The following is a 21,268-nucleotide window of genomic DNA, read 5'->3' on the forward strand; positions in this document are numbered from 1 at the left end:
GACAACAACTCTTTTACTGAAGGGGTTGGGGGTAAAGGTGGACTGGCCAAGCATGTCACCAGACTTGAACACAATAACACTTCTCTGGGGCATCCTCAAGCAGAAGGCTGAGGTTCGCAAAATCTCAAATATCCGCCTGTTCCGCGACGTCGTAATTGAAGAGTGGGAGAGCATTCCAGTGACTACATGTGAAGTTCTGGTAAACTCCATGCCCAGGAGAGTAAAGGCAGTTTCGGATAATGATGGTGGCGACACAAAATACTGAGAGATAACATATTGTATGTCAATATTGGAAACTTTTCATAAGGGGTGTACTCACTTTTGAAATCGAAACCAAATCATAATCTCTGCAGCGTTATACGTTATAATCTGCGCTGTATAATTTATATATAACTTTTAAGGGTAACATACAATACAATATATGCATGTAAAAATTTAAAAAATTAAGTTATAGAAAACTGATAAGTATATATTTGCCAATGTGTAGAAGAAACAAGTTTAGTCGACTTATGCCGGCCATGTTCGATTTTTGGCAAATTGAACCAAAAAAACGGCCATTTTTGCAAGACAATGACGAATCAGATTTGTTCCACGGGTCAAAAACTAATTTATATGAAGTTTTACATCTGTAAGCGAAAACATTTACAGAGTAGTTTTGTAGAAACGATAAGGTCCTTTATATATATATATATATATATATATATATATATATATATATATATATATGCATATATATATGTGTATATATACATATATGATTATGTTTGTTTCTCTGTACACATACACATACGTACATATATTTATATATTTATGTGTGTGTCTCTCTACATATATATATATATATATATATATATATATATATATATCAGAGTATCTCTATATATACACACACATATATATATGTCTATATATAAATATATGATATATATATATATATACAAAGAGAGAGAGAGAGAGAGAGAGAGAGACGGTGGAGAGAGCAGAACAACGGGAATCTTCAGTGCAATGTGTCACGATTAATACCAGTCGAACGATTCCAACCCCGCAACACGAGTCATCTCTGGCTCGCTTATCGAAGACCTAATCAATTCGGCTACAATTAACCGCGTGAAATCACGTTGAATTTTAATATTTTAATTCTAAATGTTCATTTACGTCAGTCAGACAGTGATCTAATCGTTATACGATGATCTATGCATATATATATATATATATATATATATAATGTATAATATATACAGGAATTTACATTTATATCGGTAGTCGGTACCGACGGTTTCAAGCCCGGTAGTTGAACTACCGGGCTTGAAACCGTCGGTACCGACTACCGATATAAATGTAAATTCCTGTATATATTATACAAAAAATGTATTGCTCTTATTTCGAGAAAGGTGTTTTCCCTAATAATAGAGCACTGTATGGTATTTCTTTTTCTACAAAAATGTACAAGTATATATATATATATATATATATATATATATATATATATATATATATATATAGCTTGAAGGTTTTAGAAAAATAAATAAATAGTGTGCAAGTGCTATTATGATTGTTTTTGTGTTTTTTTCAAATTACACAATGAACGATGATTTCTTGTAAATAATTTCACATTTTTCTAACCGCCTAACAAAAAATCTAAATCAATGTTCATGTACCTTTGTTCTTAAATTAAGTGTTATTCACGCAACGTTTCGGACGATGTAACGTTTAATTTTCTCCAGGTGTATATTACCGAATCTTTAATTTTTATTGCTTAAAGTTATAAGTGTTGCTCTTATTGAAATTGGCGGTTAATACCTTAGTGCCAGCGATCCTTGGAATCCAACTACGATTTTCTTCTTTCCAGCCATGGCTGAGGAAAAAAAGAGTTTCGTTCGAAATTCTCTGAAGATTCTAAAAGACGACATAAACATTCCCGAGTTCGACCTGATACAGCTGATGAAGGAGATTGAATGTACAGAAACTTAGAATAATTCAATGATAGGAATTATCAATTCTTATTATAAATTTTCAGACATTTAAGCTCAATGAACGTATGTTCCTGACATCAGATCACATATACATGTCAGTTGCATCCCACCGAGAAAAGAAAAATAAAGGCTACTGTAGCTGAATTTTTTTTAATGAAAAAACATGTATGAAGCTATTAAGGCCGAATATTTTGATTCAAAAATGAATATTGTATTTATTTGAATATGTACTGCACGGTGTTATCTGGTTTTCTAACAGATTTTCACAGTTCTTATTATATATCGATGCTGCTACTGTAGTAGAATTGATCTCATTTGTTGTACACACGTACCAATGCATCTCACGAGGAATCTTGACCATTATGAAACATATGCTTTTGGAATATCGGAAGAAATCGGCATTCGGTGGCTGTAAAATTTCGATAATGAAAATAATTGTTTGCATCAGCCTTAGAAATGGTGTTGAAGACAAACAGGTGAATTTAAAAAATAAATTTCACGTTTTCAAAAAGAAATTTTGAATCATGTTATCAGGTTTGTAAACGGATGTTCATATCTCTTATTATACCAATGATGTTACTGTAATAGAATAAATCTAAATATATAAAACTTTTAATATTTTTTTAATACAAATAATAAATAATTACAAAAAACTGAAGGGTTGACAATCTTCGTAATTTCCTCATTAATTATATGTTTTATATCTATTTCAAATATATAGTATGGATGATATTTTGAAAATCGATTATGGATGAGTACACCATTGAACGATATGGTGTAAAATGCTGTTTTAAACTTGTAATAAAATGAGACGGAGACAAAAAATTGCTTTTGAAACATCTGCCATGAATCAGGTATCAGTTTTTGAGTGGAATAAGACATACAAGAAAAGTAAGGTGGCATAAGAAATACAAGAAAAAAAAGTGGCATAAGAAATACAAGAAAAATAAAGTGGCATAAGAAATACAAGAAAAGCAAAGTGACATAAGAAATACAAGAAAAGCAAAGTTACATAAGAAATACAAGAAAAGCAAAGTGGCATAAGAAATACAAGAAAAGCAAAGTGATATAAAAATACAAGAAAAGCAAAGTGATATAAGAAATACAAGAAAAGCAAAGTGGCAAAGGAAATAAAAGAAAAGCAAAGTAACATAAGAAATACAAGAAAAGCAAAGTAACATAAGAAATACAAGAATCGCAAAGTGACATAAGCAATACAAGAAAAGCAAAGTGATATAAGAAATACAAGAAAAGCAAAGTGACATAAGAAATACAAGAAAAGCAAAGTTACATAAGCAATACAAGAAAAGCAAAGTGACATAAGAAATACAAGAATAGAAAAGTGATATAAGAAATACAAGAAAAGAAAAGTGGCCTAAGAAATAAAAGTCAAGCAAAGTAACATGAGAAATACAAGAAAAGCAAAGTGATATAAGAAATACAAGAATCACAAAGTGACATAAGAAATACAAGAAAAGCAAAGTGACATAAGCAATACAAGAAAAGCAAAGTGATATAAGAAATACTAGAAAAGCAAAGTGACATAAGAAATACAAGAAAATCACAGTGACATAAGCAATACAAGAAAAGCAAAGTGATATAAGAAATACAAGAAAAGCAAAGTGACATACGAAATACAGGAAAAGCAAAGTGACATAAGAAATACAAGAAAAGCAAAGTGACATAAGAAATACAAGACAAGCAAAGTGACATAAGAAATACAGGAAAAGCAAAGTGACATAAGAAATACAAGAAAAGCAAAGTGACATAAGAAATACAAGAAAAGAAAAGTGACATAAGAAATACAAGAAAATCAAAGTAACATAAGCAATACAAGAAAAGCAAAGTGATATAAGAAATACAAGAAAAGCAAAGTGACATAAGAAATACAAGAAAATCAAAGTGGCATAAGCAATACAAGAAAAGCAAAGTGACATAAGATATACAAGAAAAGCAAAGTGACATAAGAAATACAAGAAAATCAAAGTGACATAAGCAATACAAGAAAAGCAAAGTGATATGAGAAATACAAGTAAAGCAAAGTGACATAAGAAATACAAGAAAAGCAAAGTGATATAAGAAATACAAGAAAAGCAAAGTGACATAAGAAATACAAGAAAATCAAAGTGACACAAGAAATACAAGAATAGCAAAGTGAAAACAGAAATGCAAGAAAAGCAAAGTGACATAAGAAATACAAGAAAAGCAAAGTGACATCAGAAATACAAGAAAAGCAAAGTGACATAAGCAATACAAGAAATGTAAAGTGATATAAAAATACAAGAAAAGCAAAGTGACATAAGAAATACAAGAAAAGCAAAGTGATATAAGAAATACAAGAAAAGCAAAGTGATAAAAGAAATACAAGAAAAGCAAAGTAACATAAGAAATACAAGAAAAGCAAAGTGACATGAGAAATACAAGAATCGCAAAGTGACATAAGCAATACAAGAAAAGCAAAGTGATATAAGAAATACAAGAAAAGCAAAGTGACATAAGAAATACAAGAACAGCAAAGTGACATCAGAAATACAAGAAAAGCAAAGTGACATACGAAATACAAGAAAAGCAAAGTGGCATAAGAAATAAAAGAAAAGCAAAGTAACATAAGAAATACAAGAAAAGCAAAGTGACATAAGCAATACAAGAAAAGCAAAGTGATAAAAGAAATACAAGAAAAGCAAAGTGACATAAGAAATACAAGAAAATCAAAGTGACATATGCAATACAAGAAAAGCAAAGTGATATAAGAAATACAAGAAAAGCAAAGTGACATAAGAAATACAAAAAAAGCAAAGTGATATAAGAAATACAAGAAAAGCAAAGTGACATCAGAAATACAAGAAAAGCAAAGTGGCAAAAGAAATACAAGAAAAGCAAAGTGACATAAGAAATGCAAGAAAAGTAAAGTGACATCAGAAATACAAGAAAAGCAAAGTGATATAAGAAATACAAGAAAAGCAAAGTGATAAAAGAAATACAAGAAAAGCAAAGTGACATAAGAAATATAAGAAAATCAAAGTGACATAAGCAATACAAGAAAAGCAAAGTGATATAAGAAATACAAGAAAAGCAAAGTGACATAAGAAATACAAGAAAAGCAAAGTGATATAAGAAATACAAGAAAAGCAAAGTGACATCAGAAATACAAGAAAAGCAAAGTGGCAAAAGAAATAAAAGAAAAGCAAAGTGACATAAGAAATGCAAGAAAAGCAAAGTGACATAAGAAATACAAGAAAAGCAAAGTGATATAAGAAATACAAAAAAAGCAAAGTGACATAAGAAATACAAGGAAAGCAAAGTGACATAAGAAATACAAGAAAAGCAAAGTGACATAAGCAATACAAGAAAAGTAAAGTGACATAAGAAATACAAGAAAAGCAAAGTGATATAAGAAATACAAGAAAAGCAAAGTGACATAAGAAATACAAGAAAAACAAAGTGAAATCAGAAATACAAAAAAAGCAAAGTGACATCAGAAATACAAGAAAAGCAAAGTGATATAAGAAATACAAGAAAAGCAAAGTGATATAAGAAATACAAGAAAAGCAAAGTGACATCAGAAATACAAGAAAAGCAAAGTGGCAAAAGAAATAAAAGAAAAGCAAAGTGACATTAGAAATACAAGAAAAGCAAAGTGACATCAGAAATACAAGAAAAGCAAAGTGATATAAGAAATACAAGAAAAGCAAAGTGACATAAGAAATACAAGAAAAGCAAAGTGATATAAGAAATACAAGAAAAGCAAAGTGACATAAGAAATACAAGAAAAGCAAAGTGATATAAGAAATACAAGAAAAGCAAAGTGACATCAGAAATACAAGAAAAGCAAAGTGGCAAAAGAAATACAAGAAAAGCAAAGTGACATAAGAAATGCAAGAAAAGCAAAGTGACATCAGAAATAAAAGAAAAGCAAAGTGATATAAGAAATACAAGAAAAGCAAAGTGATAAAAGAAATACAAGAAAAGCAAAGTGACATAAGACATACAAGAAAATCATAGTGACATAAGCAATACAAGAAAAGCAAAGTGATATAAGAAATACAAGAAAAGCAAAGTGACATAAGAAATACAAGAAAAGCAAAGTGATATAAGAAATACAAGAAAAGCAAAGTGATATCAGAAATACAAGAAAAGCAAAGTGGCAAAAGAAATAAAAGAAAAGCAAAGTGACATAAGAAATGCAAGAAAAGCAAAGTGACATAAGAAATACAAGAAAAGCAAAGTGATATAAGAAATACAAAAAAAGCAAAGTGACATAAGAAATACAAGGAAAGCAAAGTGACATAAGAAATACAAGAAAAGCAAAGTGACATAAGCAATACAAGAAAAGTAAAGTGATATATGAAATACAAGAAAAGCAAAGTAACATAAGAAATACAAGAAAAGCAAAGTGAAATCAGAAATACAAGAAAAGCAAAGTGACATCAGAAATACAAGAAAAGCAAAGTGGCAAAAGAAATAAAAGAAAAGCAAAGTGACATTAGAAATACAAGAAAAGAAAAGTGATATAAGAAATACAAGAAAAGCAAAGTGACATAAGAAATACAAGAAAAGCAAAGTGATATAAGAAATACAAGAAAAGCAAAGTGATAAAAGAAATACAAGAAAAGCAAAGAAACATAAGAAATACAAGAAAAGCAAAGTGACATGAGAAATACAAGAATCGCAAAGTGACATAAGCAATACAGGAAAAGCAAAGTGATATAAGAAATACAAGAAAAGCAAAGTGACATAAGAAATACAAGAACAGCAAAGTGACATCAGAAATACAAGAAAAGCAAAGTGACATACGAAATACAAGAAAAGCAAAGTGGCATAAGAAATAAAAGAAAAGCAAAGTAACATAAGAAATACAAGAAAAGCAAAGTGACATAAGCAATACAAGAAAAGCAAAGTGATAAAAGAAATACAAGAAAAGCAAAGTGACATAAGAAATACAAGAAAATCAAAGTGACATATGCAATACAAGAAAAGCAAAGTGATATAAGAAATACAAGAAAAGCAAAGTGACATAAGAAATACAAAAAAAGCAAAGTGATATAAGAAATACAAGAAAAGCAAAGTGACATCAGAAATACAAAAAAAGCGAAGTGGCAAAAGAAATACAAGAAAAGCAAAGTGACATAAGAAATGCAAGAAAAGTAAAGTGACATCAGAAATACAAGAAAAGCAAAGTGATATAAGAAATACAAGAAAAGCAAAGTGATAAAAGAAATACAAGAAAAGCAAAGTGACATAAGAAATATAAGAAAATCAAAGTGACATAAGCAATACAAGAAAAGGACAGTGATATAAGAAATACAAGAAAAGCAAAGTGACATAAGAAATACAAGAAAAGCAAAGTGATATAAGACATACAAGAAAAGCAAAGTGACATCAGAAATACAAGAAAAGCAAAGTGGCAAAAGAAATAAAAGAAAAGCAAAGTGACATAAGAAATGCAAGAAAAGCAAAGTGACATAAGAAATACAAGAAAAGCAAAGTGATATAAGAAATACAAGAAAAGCAAAGTGACATAAGAAATACAAGGAAAGCAAAGTGACATAAGAAATACAAGAAAAGCAAAGTGACATAAGCAATACAAGAAAAGTAAAGTGACATAAGAAATACAAGAAAAGCAAAGTGATATAAGAAATACAAGAAAAGGAAAGTGACATAAGAAATACAAGAAAAACTAAGTGACATCAGAAATACAAAATAAGCAAAGTGACATCAGAAATACAAGAAAAGCAAAGTGATATAAGAAATACAAGAAAAGTAAAGTGATATAAGAAATACAAGAAAAGCAAAGTGACATCAGAAATACAAGAAAAGCAAAGAGGCAAAAGAAATAAAAGAAAAGCAAAGTGACATTAGAAATACAAGAAAAGCAAAGTGACATCAGAAATACAAGAAAAGCAAAGTGATATAAGAAATACAAGAAAAGCAAAGTGACATAAGAAATACAAGAAAAGCAAAGTGATATAAAAAATACAAGAAAAGCAAAGTGACATGATAAATACAAGACAAGCAAAGTGATATAAGAAATACGAGAAAAGCAAAGTGACATAAGAAATACAAGAAAAGCAAAGTGACATAAGAAATACAAGAAAAGCAAAGTGACATAAGCAATACAAGAAAAGCAAAGTGACATAAGAAATACAAGAATAGAAAAGTGACATAAGAAATACAAGAAAAGCAAAGTGACATAAGCAATACAAGAAAAGCAAAGTGATATAAGAAATACAAGAAAAGCAAAGTGACATAAGAAATACAAGAAAAGCAAAGTGATATAAGAAATACAAGAAAAGCAAAGTGACATAGGAAATACAAGAAAAACAAAGTTACATAAGCAATGCAAGAAAAGCAAAGTGGCATAAGAAATACAAGAATAGAAAAGTGACATGAGAAATACAAGAAAACCAAAGTGACGGAAGCAATACAAGAAAAGCAAAGTGATATAAGAAATACAAGAATAGAAAAGTGACATAAGAAATACAAGAAAAGCACAGTGACATAAGAAATACAAGAATAGAAAAGTGACATAAGAAATACAAGACAAGCAAAGTGGCATAAGCAATACAAGAAAAGCAAAGTGATATAAGAAATACAAGAAAAGCACAGTGACATAAGAAATACAAGAAAAGCAAAGTGATATAAGAAATACAAGAAAAGCAAAGTGACATAAGAAATGCAAGAAAATCAAAGTGACATAAGAAATACAAGAAAAGCAAAGTGACAAAAGAAATGCAAGAAAAGCAAAGTGATATAAGAAATACAAGAAAAGCAAAGTGACATCAGAAATACAAAAAAAGCAAAGTGACATAAGAAATACAAGAAAAGCAAAGTGACATAAGAAATACAAGAAAAGCAAAGTGATATAAGAAATACAAGAAAAGCAAAGTGATATAAGAAATACAAGAAAAGCAAAGTGGCACCAGAAATAAAAGACAAGCAAAGTAACATAAGAAATACAAGATTCACAAAGTGACATAAGAAATACAAGAAAAGCAAAGTGACATAAGCAATACAAGAAAAGCAAAGTGATACAAGAAATACAAGAAAAGCAAAGTGACATAAGAAATACAAGAAAATCAAAGTGACACAAGCAATACAAGAAAAGCAAAGTGATATAAGAAATACAAGAAAATCAAAGTGACATAAGCAATACAAGAAAAGCAAAGTGATATAAGAAATACAAGAAAAGCAAAGTGACATAAGAAATACAAGAAAAGCAAAGTGATATATGAAATACAAGAAAAGCAAAGTGACATCAGAAATACAAGAAAAGCAAAGTGGCAAAAGAAATACAAGAAAAGCAAAGTGACATAAGAAATGCAAGAAAAGCAAAGTGACATCAGAAATACAAGAAAAGCAAAGTGATATAAGAAATACAAGAAAAGCAAAGTGATAAAAGAAATACAAGAAAAGCAAAGTGACATAAGACATACAAGAAAATCAAAGTGACATAAGCAATACAAGAAAAGCAAAGTGATATAAGAAATACAAGAAAAGCAAAGTGACATAAGCAATACAAGAAAAGCAAAGTGATATAAGAAATACAAGAAAAGCAAAGTGACATAAGAAATAAAAGAAAAGCAAAGTGACATAAGAAATGCAAGAAAAGCAAAGTGACATAAGAAATACAAGACAAGCAAAGTGATATAAGAAATACAAAAAAAGCAAAGTGACATAAGAAATACAAGGAAAGCAAAGTGACATAAGAAATACAAGAAAAGCAAAGTGACATAAGCAATACAAGAAAAGTAAAGTGATATATGAAATACAAGAAAAGCAAAGTGACATAAGAAATACAAGAAAAGCAAAGTGAAATCAGAAATACAAGAAAAGCAAAGTGACATCAGAAATACAAGAAAAGCAAAGTGGCAAAAGAAATAAAAGAAAAGAAAGTGACATTAGAAATACAAGAAAAGCAAAGTGACATCAGAAATACAAGAAAAGCAAAGTGACATAAGAAATACAAGAAAAGCAAAGTGATATAAGAAATACAAGAAAAGCAAAGTGACATGAGAAATACAAGACAAGCAAAGTGATATAAGAAATACGAGAAAAGCAAAGTGACATAAGAAATACAAGAAAAGCAAAGTGACATAAGAAATACAAGAAAAGCAAAGTGACATAAGCAATACAAGAAAAGCAAAGTGACATAAGAAATACAAGAATAGAAAAGTGAAATAAGAAATACAAGAAAAGCAAAGTGACATAAGCAATACAAGAAAAGCAAAGTGATATAAGAAATACAAGAAAAGCAAAGTGACATAAGAAATACAAGAAAAGCAAAGTGATATAAGAAATACAAGAAAAGCAAAGTGACATAAGAAATACAAGAAAAACAAAGTTACATAAGCAATGCAAGAAAAGCAAAGTGGCATAAGAAATACAAGAATAGAAAAGTGACATGAGAAATACAAGAAAAGCAAAGTGACATAAGCAATACAAGAAAAGCAAAGTGATATAAGAAATACAAGAATAGAAAAGTGACATAAGAAATACAAGAAAAGCACAGTGACATAAGAAATACAAGAAAAGCAAAGTTACATAAGAAATACAAGAAAAGCAAAGTGGCATAAGCAATACAAGAAAAGCAAAGTGATATAACAAATACAAGAAAAGCACAGTGACATAAGAAATACAAGAAAAGCAAAGTGATATAAGAAATACAAGAAAAGCAAAGTGACATCAGAAATACAAAAAAAGCAAAGTGACATAAGAAATACAAGAAAAGCAAAGTGACATAAGAAATACAAGAAAAGCAAAGTGATATAAGAAATACAAGAATAGCAAAGTTATATAAGAAATACAAGAAAAGCAAAGTCGCACCAGAAATAAAAGACAAGCAAAGTAACATAAGACATACAAGAAAAGCAAAGTGACATAAGAAATACAAGAATCACAAAGTGACATAAGAAATACAAGAAAAGCAAAGTGACATAAGCAATACAAGAAAAGCAAAGTGATACAAGAAATACAAGAAAAGCAAAGTGACATAAGAAATACAAGAAAATCAAAGTGACACAAGCAATACAAGAAAAGCAAAGTGATATAAGAAATACAAGAAAAGCAAAGTGACATAAGAAATACAGGAAAAGCAAAGTGACATATGAAATACAAGAAAAGCAAAGTGACATAAGAAATACAAGAAAAGCACAGTGACATAAGAAATACAGGAAAAGCAAAGTGACATAAGAAATACAAGAAAAGCAAAGTAACATAAGAAATACAAGAAAAGAAAAGTGACATAAGAAATACAAGAAAATCAAAGTAACACAAGCAATACAAGAAAAGCAAAGTGACATGAGAAATACAAGAAAAGCAAAGTTACATAAGAAATACAAGAAAATAAAAGTGGCATAAGCAATACAAGAAAAGCAAAGTGACATAAGAAATACAAGAAAAGCAAAGTGACATAAGAAATACAAGAAAAGCAAAGTGACATAAGCAATACAAGAAATGTAAAGTGATATGAGAAATACAAGTAAAGCAAAGTGACATAAGAAATACAAATAAAGCAAAGTGATATAAGATATACAAGAATAGAAAAGTGACATAAGCAATACAAGAAAAGCAAAGTGATATAAGAAATACAAGAACAGAAAAGTGACACAAGAAATACAAGAAAAGCACAGTGACATAAGAAATACAAGAATAGAAAAGTGACATAAGAAATACAAGAAAAGCAAAGTGGCATAAGCAATACAAGAAAAGCAAAGTGACATAAGCAATACAAGAAAAGTAAAGTGACATAAGCAATACAAGAAAAGCAAAGTGATATAAGAAATACAAGAAAAGCAAAGTGACATAAGAAATACAAGAAAAGCAAAGTGATATAAGAAATACAAGAAAAGCAAAGTCACATAAGAAATGCAAGAAAAGCAAAGTGACATAAGAAATACAAGAAAAGCAAAGTGACAAAAGAAATGCAAGAAAAGCAAAGTGATATAAGAAATACAAGAAAAGAAAAGTAACATCAGAAATACAAAAAAAGCTAAGTGACATAAGAAATACAAGAAAAGCAAAGTGACATAAGAAATACAAGAAAAGCAAAGTGATATAAGAAATACAAGAAAAGCAAAGTGATATAAGAAATACAAGAAAAGAAAAGTGGCCTAAGAAATAAAAGTCAAGCAAAGTAACATAAGAAATACAAGAAAAGCAAAGTGATATAAGATATACAAGAATCACAATGTGACATAAGAAATACAAGAAAAGCAAAGTGACATAAGCAATACAAGAAAAGCAAAGTGATATAAGAAATACAAGAAAAGCAAAGTGACATAAGAAATACAAGAAAATCAAAGTGACATAAGCAATACTAAAAAAGCAAAGTGATATAAGAAATACAAGAAAAGCAAAGTGACATACGAAATACAGGAAAAGCAAAGTGACATAAGAAATACAAGAAAAGCAAAGTGACATAAGAAATACAAGACAAGCAAAGTGACATAAGAAATACAGGAAAAGCAAAGTGACATAAGAAATACAAGAAAAGCAAAGTGACATAAGAAATACAAGAAATCAAAGTGGCATAAGCAATACAAGAAAAGCAAAGTGACATAAGATATACAAGAAAAGCAAAGTGACATAAGAAATACAAGAAAAGCAAAGTGACATAAGCAATACAAGAAAAGCAAAGTGATATGAGAAATACAAGTAAAGCAAAGTGACATAAGAAATACAAGAAAAGCAAAGTGATATAAGAAATACAAGAAAAGCAAAGTGACATAAGAAATACTAGAAAATCAAAGTGACACAAGAAATACAAGAATAGTTAAGTGAAAACAGAAATGCAAGAAAAGCAAAGTGACATAAGAAATACAAGAAAAGCAAAGTGACATCAGAAATACAAGAAAAGCAAAGTGACATAAGCAATACAAGAAATGTAAAGTGATATAAAAATACAAGAAAAGCAAAGTGACATAAGAAATACAAGAAAAGCAAAGTGATATAAGAAATACAAGAAAAGCAAAGTGATAAAAGAAATACAAGAAAAGCAAAGTAACATAAGAAATACAAGAAAAGCAAAGTGACATAAGAAATACAAGAATCGCACAGTGACATAAGCAATACAAGAAAAGAAAAGTGATATAAGAAATACAAGAAAAGCAAAGTGACATAAGAAATACAAGAACAGCAAAGTGACATCAGAAATACAAGAAAAGCAAAGTGACATACGAAATACAAGAAAAGCAAAGTGGAATAAGAAATAAAAGAAAAGCAAAGTAACATAAGAAATACAAGAAAAGCAAAGTGACATAAGCAATACAAGAAAAGCAAAGTGATAAAAGAAATACAAGAAAAGCAAAGTGACATAAGAAATACAAGAAAATCAAAGTGACATAAGCAATACAAGAAAAGCAAAGTGATATAAGAAATACAAGAAAAGCAAAGTGACATAAGAAATACAAGAAAAGCAAAGTGATATAAGAAATACAAGAAAAGCAAAGTGACATCAGAAATACAAGAAAAGCAAAGTGGCAAAAGAAATACAAGAAAAGCAAAGTGACATAAGAAATGCAAGAAAAGCAAAGTGACATCAGAAATACAAGAAAAGCAAAGTGATATAAGAAATACAAGAAAAGAAAAGTGATAAAAGAAATACAAGAAAAGCAAAGTGACATAAGAAATACAAGAAAATCAAAGTGACATAAGCAATACAAGAAAAGCAAAGTGATATAAGAAATACAAGAAAAGCAAAGTGACATAAGAAATACAAGAAAAGCAAAGTTATATAAGAAATACACGAAAAGCAAAGTGACATCAGAAATACAAGAAAAGCAAAGTGGCAAAAGAAATACAGGAAAAGCAAAGTGACATAAGAAATGCAAGAAAAGCAAAGTGACATAAGAAATACAAGAAAAGCAAAGTGATATAAGAAATACAAGAAAAGCAAAGTGACATAAGAAATACAAGGAAAGCAACGTGACATAAGAAATACAAGAAAAGCAAAGTGACATAAGCAATACAAGAAAAGTAAAGTGATATATGAAATACAAGAAAAGCAAAGTGACATAAGAAATACAAGAAAAGCAAAGTGAAATCAGAAATACAAGAAAAGCAAAGTGACATCAGAAATACAAGAAAAGCAAAGTGGCAAAAGAAATAAAAGAAAAGCAAAGTGACATTAGAAATACAAGAAAAGCAAAGTGACATCAGAAATACAAGAAAAGCAAAGTGATATAAGAAATAAAGGAAAGGAAAGTGACATAAGAAATACAAGAAAAGCAAAGTGATATAAGAAATACAAGAAAAGCAAAGTGACATGAGAAATACAAGACAAGCAAAGTGATATAAGAAATACTAGAAAAGCAAAGTGACATAAGAAATACAAGAAAAGCAAAGTGACATAAGAAATACAAGAAAAGCAAAGTGACATAAGCAATACAAGAAAAGCAAAGTGACATAAGAAATACAAGAATAGAAAAGTGACATAAGAAATACAAGAAAAGCATAGTGACATAAAAAATACAAAAATAGAAAAGTGACATAAGAAATACAAGAAAAGCAAAGTGGCATAAGCAATACAAGAAAAGCAAAGTGATATAAGAAATACAAGAAAAGCACAGTGACATAAGAAATACAAGAAAAGCAAAGTGATATAAGAAATACAAGAAAAGCAAAGTGACATAAGAAATGCAAGAAAATCAAAGTGACATAAGAAATACAAGAAAAGCAAAGTACCAAAAGAAATGCAAGAAAAGCAAAGTGATATAAGAAATACAAGAAAAGCAAAGTGACATCAGAAATACAAAAAAAGCAAAGTGACATAAGAAATACAAGAAAAGCAAAGTGACATAAGAAATACAAGAAAAGCAAAGTGATATAAGAAATACAAGAAAAGAAAAGTGATATAAGAAATACAAGAAAAGCAAAGTGGCACCAGAAATAAAAGACAAGCAAAGTAACATAAGAAATACAAGAAAAGCAAAGTGACATAAGAAATACAAGAATCACAAAGTGACATAAGCAATACAAGAAAAGCATTGTGACATAAGCAATACAAGAAAAGCAAAGTGATACAAGAAATACAAGAAAAGCAAAGTGACATAAGAAATACAAGAAAATCAAAGTGACACAAGCAATACAAGAAAAGAAGAGTGATATAAGAAATACAAGAAAAGCAAAGTTACATAAGAAATACAGGAAAAGCAAAGTGACATAAGAAATACAAGAAAAGCAAAGTGACATAAGAAATACAAGAAAAGCACAGTGACATAAGAAATACAGGAAAAGCAAAGTGACATAAGAAATACAAGAAAAGCAAAGTAACATAAGAAATACAAGAAAAGAAACGTGACATAAGAAATACAAGAAAATCAAAGTAACATAAGCAATACAAGAAAAGCAAAGTGATATAAGAAATACAAGAAAAGCAAAGTTACATAAGAAATACAAGAAAATCAAAGTGGCATAAGCAACACAAGAAAAGCAAAGTGACATAAGAAATACAAGAAAAGCAAAGTGACATAAGAAATACAAGAAAAGCAAAGTGACATAAGCAATACAAGAAATGTAAAGTGATATGAGAAATACAAGTAAAGCAAAGTGACATAAGAAATACAAATAAAGCAAAGTGATATAAGATATACAAGAATAGAAAAGTGACATGAGAAATACAAGAAAAGCAAAGTGACATAAGCAATACAAGAAAAGCAAAGTGATATAAGAAATACAAGAATAGAAAAGTGACACAAGAAATACAAGAAAAGCACACTGACATAAGAAATACAAGAATAGAAAAGTGACATAAGAAATACAAGAAAAGCAAAGTGGCATAAGCAATACAAGAAAAGCAAAGTGATATAAGAAATACAAGAAAAGCAAAGTGACATAAGAAATACAAGAAAAGCAAAGTGATATAAGAAATACAAGAAAAGCAAAGTGACATAAGGAATGCAAGAAAAGCAAAGTGACATAAGAAATACAAGAAAAGCAAAGTGACAAAAGAAATGCAAGAAAAGCAAAGTGATATAAGAAATACAAGAAAAGCAAAGTAACATCAGAAATACAAAAAAAGCAAAGTGACAACAGAAATACAAGAAAAGCAAAGTGACATAAGAAATACAAGAAAAGCAAAGTTATATAAGAAATACAAGAAAAGCAAAGTGATATAAGAAATACAAGAAAAGAAAAGTGGCCTAAGAAATAAAAGTAAAGCAAAGTAACATAAGAAATACAAGAAAAGCAAAGTGACATAAGAAATACAAGAAAAGCAAAGTGACATAAGCAATACAAGAAATGTAAAGTTATATGAGAAATACAAGTAAAGCAAAGTGACATAAGAAATACAAATAAAGCAAAGTGATATAAGATATACAAGAATAGAAAAGTGACATAAGCAATACAAGAAAAGCAAAGTGATATAAGAAATACAAGAACAGAAAAGTTACACAAGAAATACAAGAAAAGCAAAGTGACATAAGAAATACAAGAATAGAAAAGTGACATAAGAAATACAAGAAAAGCAAAGTGGCATAAGCAATACAAGAAAAGCAAAGTGACATAAGCAATACAAGAAAAGTAAAGTGACATAAGCAATACAAGAAAAGCAAAGTGATATAAGAAATACAAGAAAAGCAAAGTGACATAAGAAATACAAGAAAAGCAAAGTGATATAAGAAATACAAGAAAAGCAAAGTCACATAAGAAATGCAAGAAAAGCAAAGTGACATAAGAAATACAAGAAAAGCAAAGTGACAAAAGAAATGCAAGAAAAGCAAAGTGATATAAGAAATACAAGAAAAGCAAAGTAACATCAGAAATACAAAAAAAGCTAAGTGACATAAGAAATACAAGAAAAGCAAAGTGACATAAGAAATACAAGAAAAGCAAAGTGATATAAGAAATACAAGAAAAGCAAAGTGATATAAGAAATACAAGAAAAGAAAAGTGGCATAAGAAATAAAAGTCAAGCAAAGTAACATAAGAAATACAAGAAAAGCAAAGTGATATAAGATATACAAGAATCACAAAGTGACATAAGAAATACAAGAAAAGCAAAGTGACATAAGCAATACAAGAAAAGCAAAGTGATATAAGAAATACAAGAAAAGCAAAGTGACATAAGAAATACAAGAAAATCAAAGTGACATAAGCAATACAAAAAAAGCAAAGTGATATAAGAAATACAAGAAAAGCAAAGTCACATACGAAATACAGGAAAAGCAAAGTGACATAAGAAATACAAGAAAAGCAAAGTGACATAAGAAATACAAGACAAGCAAAGTGACATAAGAAATACAGGAAAAGCAAAGTGACATAAGAAATACAAGAAAAGCAAAGTGACATAAGAAATACAAGAAAAGAAAAGTGACATAAGAAATACAAGAAAATCAAAGTAACATAAGCAATACAAGAAAAGCAAAGTCATATAAGAAATACAAGAAAAGCAAAGTGACATAAGAAATACAAGAAAATCAAAGTGGCATAAGCAATACAAGAAAAGCAAAGTGACATAAGATATACAAGAAAAGCAAAGTGACATAAGAAATACAAGAAAAGCAAAGTTACATAAGCAATACAAGAAAAGCAAAGTGATATGAGAAATACAAGTAAAGCAAAGTGACATAAGAAATACAAGAAAAGCAAAGTGATATAAGAAATACAAGAAAAGCAAAGTGACATAAGAAATACAAGAAAATCAAAGTGACACAAGAAATACAAGAATAGTTAAGTGAAAACAGAAATGCAAGAAAAGCAAAGTGACATAAGAAATACAAGAAAAGCAAAGTGACATCAGAAATACAAGAAAAGCAAAGTGACATAAGCAATACAAGAAATGTAAAGTGATATAAAAATACAAGAAAAGCAAAGTGACATAAGAAATACAAGAAAAGCAAAGTGATATAAGAAATACAAGAAAAGCAAAGTGATAAAAGAAATACAAGAAAAGCAAAGTAACATAAGAAATACAAGAAAACCAAAGTGACATAAGAAATACAAGAATCGCACAGTGACATAAGCAATACAAGAAAAGAAAAGTGATATAAGAAATACAAGAAAAGCAAAGTGACATAAGAAATACAAGAACAGCAAAGTGACATCAGAAATACAAGAAAAGCAAAGTGACATACGAAATACAAGAAAAGCAAAGTGGCATAAGAAATAAAAGAAAAGCAAAGTAACATAAGAAATAAAAGAAAAGCAAAGTGACATAAGCAATACAAGAAAAGCAAAGTGATAAAAGAAATACAAGAAAAGCAAAGTGACATAAGAAATACAAGAAAATCAAAGTGACATAAGCAATAAAAGAAAAGCAAAGTGATATAAGAAATACAAGAAAAGCAAAGTGACATAAGAAATACAAGAAAAGCAAAGTGATATAAGAAATACAAGAAAAGCAAAGTGACATCAGAAATACAAGAAAAGCAAAGTGGCAATAGAAATACAAGAAAAGCAAAGTGACATAAGAAATGCAAGAAAAGCAAAGTGACATCAGAAATACAAGAAAAGCAAAGTGATATAAGAAATACAAGAAAAGCAAAGTGATAAAAGAAATACAAGAAAAGCAAAGTGACATAAGAAATACAAGAAAATCAAAGTGACATAAGCAATACAAGAAAAGCAAAGTGATATAAGAAATACAAGAAAAGCAAAGTGACATAAGAAATACAAGAAAAGCAAAGTGATATAAGAAATACAAGAAAAGCAAAGTGACATCAGAAATACAAGAAAAGCAAAGTGGCAAAAGAAATACAGGAAAAGCAAAGTGACATAAGAAATGCAAGAAAAGCAAAGTGACATAAGAAATACAAGAAAAGCAAAGTGATATAAGAAATACAAAAAAAGCAAAGTGACATAAGAAATACAAGGAAAGCAAAGTGACATAAGAAATACAAGAAAAGCAAAGTGACATAAGCAATACAAGAAAAGTAAAGTGATATATGAAATACAAGAAAAGCAAAGTGACATAAGAAATACAAGAAAAGCAAAGTGAAATCAGAAATACAAGAAAAGCAAAGTGACATCAGAAATACAAGAAAAGCAAAGTGGCAAAAGAAATAAAAGAAAAGCAAAGTGACATTAGAAATACAAGAAAAGCAAAGTGACATCAGAAATACAAGAAAAGCAAAGTGATATAAGAAATACAAGAAAAGCAAAGTGACATAAGAAATACAAGAAAAGCAAAGTGATATAAGAAATACAAGAAAAGCAAAGTGACATGAGAAATACAAGACAAGCAAAGTGATATAAGAAATACTAGAAAAGCAAAGTGACATAAGAAATACAAGAAAAGCAAAGTGACATAAGAAATACAAGAAAAGCAAAGTGACATAAGCAATACAAGAAAAGCAAAGTGACATAAGAAATACAAGAATAGAAAAGTGACATAAGAAATACAAGAAAAGCACAGTGACATAAAAAATACAAAAATAGAAAAGTGACATAAGAAATACAAGAAAAGCAAAGTGGCATAAGCAATACAAGAAAAGCAAAGTGATATAAGAAATACAAGAAAAGCACAGTGACATAAGAAATACAAGAAAAGCAAAGTGATATAAGAAATACAAGAAAAGTAAAGTGACATAAGAACTGCAAGAAAATCAAAGTGACATAAGAAATACAAGAAAAGCAAAGTACCAAAAGAAATGCAAGAAAAGCAAAGTGATATAAGAAATACAAGAAAAGCTAAGTGACATCAGAAATACAAAAAAAGCAAAGTGACATAAGAAATACAAGAAAAGCAAAGTGACATAAGAAATACAAGAAAAGCAAAGTGATATAAGAAATACAAGAAAAGAAAAGTGATATAAGAAATACAAGAAAAGCAAAGTGGCACCAGAAATAAAAGACAAGCAAAGTAACATAAGAAATACAAGAAAAGCAAAGTGACATAAGAAATACAAGAATCACAAAGTGACATAAGAAATACAAGAAAAGCATTGTGACATAAGCTATACAAGAAAAGCAAAGTGATACAAGAAATACAAGAAAAGCAAAATGACATAAGAAATACAAGAAAATCAAAGTGACACAAGCAATACAAGAAAAGCAGAGTGATATAAGAAATACAAGAAAAACAAAGTGACATAAGAAATACAGGAAAAGCAAAGTGACATAAAAAATACAAGAAAAGCAAAGTGACATAAGAAATACAAGAAAAGCACAGTGACATAAGAAATACAGGAAAAGCAAAGTGACATAAGAAATACAAGAAAAGCAAAGTAACATAAGAAATACAAGAAAAGAAACGTGACATAAGAAATACAAGAAAATCAAAGTAACATAAGCAATACAAGAAAAGCAAAGTGATATAAGAAATACAAGAAAAGGAAAGTTACATAAGAAATACAAGAAAATCAAAGTGGCATAAGCAACACAAGAAAAGCAAAGTGACATAAGAAATACAAGAAAAGCAAAGTGACATAAGAAATACAAGAAAAGAAAAGTGACATAAGCAATACAAGAAATGTAAAGTGATATGAGAAATACAAGTAAAGCAAAGTGACATAAGAAATACAAATAAAGCAAAGTGATATAAGATATACAAGAATAGAAAAGTGACATGAGAAATACAAGAAAAGCAAAGTGACATAAGCAATACAAGAAAAGCAAAGTGATATAAGAAATACAAGAATAGAAAAGTGACACAAGAAATACAAGAAAAGCACAGTGACATAAGAAATACAAGAATAGAAAAGTGACATAAGAAATACAAGAAAAGCAAAGTGGCATAAGCAATACAAGAAAAGCAAAGTGATATAAGAAATACAAGAAAAGCAAAGTGACATAAGAAATACAAGAAAAGCAAAGTGATATAAGAAATACAAGAAAAGCAAAGTGACATAAGGAATGCAAGAAAAGCAAAGTGACATAAGAAATACAAGAAAAGCAAAGTGACAAAAGAAATGCAAGAAAAGCAAAGTGATATAAGAAATACAAGAAAAGCAAAGTAACATCAGAAATACAAAAAAAGCAAAGTGACAACAGAAATACAAGAAAAGCAAAGTGACATAAGAAATACAAGAAAAGCAAAGTGATATAAGAAATACAAGAAAAGCAAAGTGATATAAGAAATACAAGAAAAGAAAAGTGGCCTAAGAAATAAAAGTAAAGCAAAGTAACATAAGAAATACAAGAAAAGCAAAGTGATATAAGAAATACAAGAATCACAAAGTGACATAAGAAATACAAGAAAAGCAAAGTGACATAAGCAATACAAGAAAAGCAAAGTGATATAAGAAATACAAGAAAAGCAAAGTGACATAAGAAATACAAGAAAATCAAAGTGACATAAGCAATACAAGAAAAGCAAAGTGATATAAGAAATACAAGAAAAGCAAAGTGACATACGA

The sequence above is a fragment of the Euprymna scolopes genome, chromosome 39 (assembly GCF_053919585.1).
Source record: "Euprymna scolopes isolate OS-2025 chromosome 39, ASM5391958v1, whole genome shotgun sequence".
NCBI lineage: Eukaryota > Metazoa > Mollusca > Cephalopoda > Sepiida > Sepiolidae > Euprymna > Euprymna scolopes.